The following is a 6,000-nucleotide window of genomic DNA, read 5'->3' as shown; positions in this document are numbered from 1 at the left end:
AAAAAAAAAAAAGTGAAGGACACCTTTCAAGTGTGATGCCCTGGGCTGCAGTACAGTTGAGCGTTCGTAAATCCGGCTCAGGTCGACGTACTAGGTACTTTAGAGTCTAAGAGTACCGAAAAAAACGTGTCTCTTGTTCAAATACCAACAGAAAAAAACAACAGATAGAAATGAAGTTTTGATAATGTTGAGAAACAGGAGTTGCAATAACAGAGAGAGAGAGAGAGAGGGTGAGAGAGAGAGAGAGAGAGAAAGAGAGAGAGAGAGAGAGAGAGAGAGAGAAGGTGGACAAGCCTAGTACACAAATCGCCAATTTTCAAGTGAGGTGACTGAAGCGACAGAGCGCGCGAGTGAGGAAGCCAGAGAGAGAGAGAGAGAGAGAGAGAGAGAGAGACGGGAAAGAGAGAGAGAGGGAGAGCTGGCGCTTGAAAGGCTGTGAGGGAGTCTTGCACATGGTACTCACACTGGATTGATTGAAAACTAAGGCCTAGAAGTTCGTGAATCACACAGAGCGTCCTGTGTACAGTGTCAGTAGGAACAGAATTGATGTTACTTCACTGGTGTAGGGCCTGTGGACCTGATTCTCTTCAAAGCCGCGGAGCGACTCTTTTGTGTTTTGTGTTTAGATCTAGTTCATGGTTGCGATGATAAACATGGAGTATTCAAAACTGAAGTAAGTGCTTGAGTGTTATACGCGAGGGGGGGGGGGTTGTTTGGTGGGCGCACGGTGGGAGGGGGAGGGCTGAAAAGAGCAGATTGGACGCAGGGGAGAACTCAATGGCTATCTTGATCTTGTCGTGCTGTAGTTGTATGTCTACACAGTCTACATGTTAAGACACAGAAATAATGACGCGACACCTTTTGTAGCGGTCAGATATCAACGTTATTTGTCTCTTTTTAAAAGGGAGGGAATGGGTCGCGACAATTATCCAAAGTAGCCAATCATTAGTCTCCACCTTGTTGGAGTTGTACGTCGAACTAATGTCCACTGAGAAACAGTTTAAACAAGTCGCAGATCATGAAACGTGGTTCCGTTACGTTGGGTGTAATTGTTGAGCCAGGGCGGATGCACCTTCACCTTTGGCCGCAGGCCCGAATGAACTGTGGACACTAGCCTTCAACGTCATACAGTCAGTCCAGGTGTAATATGGACACAAGTCTCTGTCGTACAATCATATCAGTTTAGCCCTTCATATCTTGAAGCCTCTTCTTATTACTCTAGCTATTAAATGTTGAGGTCTCCACCTGTTCAACATACAGGTCAGCAACTGTTGAAGGTCTCCACCTGTTGAACATACAGGTCAGCAACTGTTGAAGGTCTCCACCTGTTGAACATACAGGTCACCCACTGTATCTGCAGGTCAACAGCTGTTGAAGGTCTTCACTTGTAACTGTAGGTCACCAGGTCCATATGTTGTCATTCTATGTCAACTTTATTGTGTTTGAAGAATAGAATGTGATCTAGTTGAGGGGGGCACTTTTTGTAAAAAAAACAACACATTTCAACACAATATAGTCATAGTTAGATCATGTTTAGTTTTTAACGCAGAAGTGTTGCGTCTGTCACCGGACATCTTCTATTCTGGGCAGTTCTGGCCGAAGTCACTAGAGAACAATCGCTACTGCGCATTGCGTGATGTATTATAGGGCATTACTCAGCAGCAGGATGACTTGGTGTCCTGATTACAGCTCAGGTCAACGTTTTCGTTCATGCCCCATGTAAAAAACATCAACAACTGACCAGCTTGTACTCATGCAATCATTCCAGATGATTATAATACGTATATACTGCTTTACACAAAGAAGAAAATATGCTTTATATAAGTTATGTAAAAGAAAAAAGTTTCAAACTAAAATCTAGTCCTACTTGCTGAATGTGACGGTGGTGAGAGAGTTCTGTTTCTATTCATTTCTTGTTTTACTGACAGACCAACAACCTTGTCTCCCACACTCTGATCCAGACTATTCTGTTTAGTTCAACTCCTGCCATTAAAATCTTTGATCTAGATTTACAATTGTGTCCAATATTTATATTTGCATATTTTAAAACATTCTTGTAGCCAGTGGCATAGCTAGGAATTTGCCATCATTTTGGGGCCCGAATAGCTTGACCTCTCTAGGGGGCCCCTGCATTTTGCGTCATATTTAATATTTAATGTAAAAAACACTAATTTGGTGGGTCTCTCAAGTGGGGGTGTTTTTAAATTCTTCCCCCTACCCTCACCCTAGCTACGCCACTGCTTGTAGCTGACACTTGCTGTTCATCAGCTGTCTAAAGTAAACACAGAACCAAACCTACACGTCTACACAAGACAGTGCACAAAATGTTCAAGCACTCCTATGTAGTTAGTCTACATTTGACTGAATACGAAGAAACATACGAGTCGAGTGCGGGGATTCCCGCTGAAGTCGTATGACGTCATGTATCCAAACAAATATGTTGTCTTTTTCTTCCTTTCACTTCAGTCGAGACTTTATTAATTAAAAGAAAGACGTAATCCAAATTTAATTTCAAGATGATTAAATAATTCGGAACAATTAAAACGGTCAGACCAGAGTGGCTAATTGGCTAGTGATTTGTCCCCCCAAAGATTTTAGGCTCGGATAAGAATGTGTTTAGACCATCAGACTGGAAGACTTAGATTTAGATATATTACATTTTAATTCATGAGAGAGATATGTATGTGAAGATATGTATGTGAAGATATGTATGTGAAGATATATATGTGAAGATATGTGTTCTATGCTAGGACTTTGTTTTTATATAAAGATGACATAGTGGCACACGATAGGAGTCATAACTCGTGTTGATGTATTGTAAAGTTATTAAACATCAACACAAAACATCAACACAAAACATCAACACAAAACATCAACACAAAACATCAACACAAAACATCAACACAAGTACTTTTGAAACACTTTAAATGACGAAAAGTGATTGGAAAAAATCGCCTTGAATTGTGTGGGTGGTAAATGTCACTTAATTATCATTAAATTAAAAATCAAACTTACGATTAATTAATGAGACATTTGATATACTTAGCGTTCTAGCATGAATGTAACTCCAGAACTAGTCATAGCCCCTTCCCCCCCAACCCATTAAAAGTAATCTCCCTTCATCTTTCCATGAAGTTAATTAGTGTATGACATTGACAACCTCTAAGATTTATGACTAGACAATATTACAACGTACATCTAAAAGGTATTTTAAAGTGCTGAGCTATTTCTTGCATTTAACTGAGATGGATCATTTCATTCACTGGACTACACATTTCTAGCCAACAAGCATTGCACATGAAGCACAAGAAACAAAGGATTCGCGAAAACCGCCCCACCCGCCACGTCCTTCTTCACGGGGACCATACGCCATAGGGTGCTTGCTCTCTCGCGGTTAGTGGCGGCACTGTATAGGAATACTTAGGAACCCCACGTGGTCTCGGCTTTCGGCCTCACTGGGATGGATAACCTTGGCGGGGTTCAAGGAGCGTGTTTCTCAGTGATGTGATTAAATAATCATCTGGTTGATGGGGGGGGGGGGGGGGCGGGCTCCGGAGAGAGGGATAAGGTGAAGATACATTTCTTATTCCTGGCCTCTAAAATCCATCCCTTTGGTCAAGGGTCATACTAGGGCGAAGCCCTATCCTAAAAGGACAGTCACTGAGGTTAAGCTCTTAGGGTATTTTAAATTATTCTACAATGAAAACTACAACAAAAAATATATTTCAAATAATCTGTACATGTTGTAAAAATAAAATGAAATATTGTTTAATATAATGTAAACATTAAAGAAATGGGATAGTGCTCCACTTCAGAAAAAAACAACAACATCTGCAGATGTAACCAATCCTAAGTCTGTAACACATTACTTCAAATATAAACTGTAGGCCTTTAACGTGAATGACTGGTCCATTATACAAATAATATGTTGAATGTATCATTAAAACCTGTTACGCTGTACGTATAGATCAGTTAATAGATATCTGCATTTCTATTTTTGATAGCATCTCTATGTGTGAGGGGGCTTGACATGTGATTACATTGGACAGGCTCGAGTTGAGACAGACATCGTCAGCATGTATCGATCTGATGCATGCACCCTCCATCCATACGTCTTCTTAATTATTGAGCACCTCCCCTGTTTTCACCTTCATCCCATGACGTCACACCACACGTCATCGGATCTACACTTGTAAGTGTGTAGCGCGTTATTTTTTCTTTGATAGTCGTTTTGTTGTTGTTGTTTTGTGCTATTATGCTATTTTTTTCGTGCCACAAGGATGCACTGCTTCATTGCGTGGCATAATGTGCATTCACTGGGTTATTTATACATAGCGATCTTAGTGCATGCGTCCTTGCACAGCGGCACAGAATGTAAAAAAACACACACATCCGAATTACACATAGGTCGCACTGTAGCATAGCCACTATTCACAGCTGATAGCACACACAAGTAGCAAGGATGCTCTACGATGCCTGTCGATTTATCAACACAAAGGGTCACACATAGCACACGGAAGACATAATAGTGTCACACATCACACATCACATAGACTTTAGCACATGTAGTGTCACACATCACATATAGCACACACGGTGTCATACATCACATAGACTATAGCACAGATCAAAGTGTAACACATTACATAGACTTTAGCACACATAGTGTCACACATCACATAAAGTTTAGCACACATAGTGTCACACATCACATAGACTTTAGCAATCATAGTGTCACACATCAAATAGACTTTAGCACATGTAGTGTCATGCATCACATATAACACACATAATGTCACATATCACATAGACTATAGCACAGATCATATTGTCACACATCACATAGACTTTAGCACACATAGTGTCACACATCACATAGACTTACACACACACATAGTGTCACACATCACATGGTCTACACACATTTTGCCTTTGATAGAGTCTCTTTCAATGTTGGGCCCTTTTAATTTTTATGCGGTCTTCTCATCGATATCGCTGTGTGCCTCTTCCTCTTTTTTTACTTGTACTGTTCCCTGTAAGATGTCTTTACAAGCCCTGAGAACCTTGTGATGTGGCCATTGAGTTTAATTTTTTATGTGTTTGTTTTTTTAGCAGGTTAGCAGGTCATCGTGGGGCTCAATCGCCGAACTAATCCTGTGTCTATCCTCTTTGTTTGTGATGCGGTCTTTGTATGTGATACCTTGGATCCTTCTGTGGAGGCATCTCAATTTCATTGCTAGGATTATCCTCTCTAGTTCTGCAGTCTATGTCCAAGATTAGCGAGCAAATAAAAATGAGATCATGGCCAAGAAGTCAGATTTTAGTGTCCAGGGCTATGCCTTTGTCTTTTCATATTGTTTTGAGCAAATGCTGCTATCAACTGGGCAGTTCAGGTTTGGTTCCTTAATCTCAGACGATAGCTCCGAGGTATTTAAAACTCCTGACACTTGTCATCATTTTACTATAGTTATGTCCCTTTCAAAGCGCTGTAATCACACTTCACCCACATGAGGCTAATCCAAACTTTGGTCTTGGCTCAAATGGTGAGAGTTAAGACTATTTCAACCTAAATCTAAAAGTAAGTTTTCTGTATTGACTGAACCCGCATGAGGCTAATCCAAACTTTGGTCTTGGCTCAAATGGTGAGAGTTAAGACTATTTCAACCTAAATCTAAAAGTAAGTTTTCTGTATTGACTGAACCCGCATGAGGCTAATCCAAACTTTGGTCTTGGCTCAAATGGTGAGAGTTAAGACTATTTCAACCTAAATCTAAAAGTAAGTTTTCTGTATTGACTGAACCCACATGAGGCTAATCCAAACTTTTGTCTTGGCTCAAATGGTGAGAGTTAAGACTATTTCAACCTAAATCTAAAAGTAAGTTTTCTGTATTGACTGAACCCGCATGAGGCTAATCCAAACTTTTGTCTTGGCTCAAATGGTGAGAGTTAAGACTATTTCAACCTAAATCTAAAAGTAAGTTTTCTGTAGTGATTGAACCC

The 6,000-nt window shown here is 40.4% G+C and overlaps 1 protein-coding gene across 1 annotated transcript in view; it reads left to right on the top strand.

Moving 5' to 3' along the window:
- Positions 1 to 401: 401 nt before the first annotated feature.
- LOC106063729 (cytoglobin-1-like) overlaps positions 402 to 6,000 on the top strand; it is an 82,306-nt gene continuing 76,707 nt past the window's right edge. The window contains exon 1 of the mRNA XM_013222177.2: positions 402 to 673. The gene's annotated coding sequence lies outside the window, so the exon portion shown is untranslated. The remainder of the gene's footprint in view (positions 674 to 6,000) is intronic.

The sequence above is a fragment of the Biomphalaria glabrata genome, chromosome 3, assembly GCF_947242115.1.
Source record: "Biomphalaria glabrata chromosome 3, xgBioGlab47.1, whole genome shotgun sequence".
Taxonomy (NCBI): Eukaryota; Metazoa; Mollusca; class Gastropoda; family Planorbidae; genus Biomphalaria; species Biomphalaria glabrata.
This window is presented reverse-complemented; position numbering and strand designations above follow the sequence as displayed.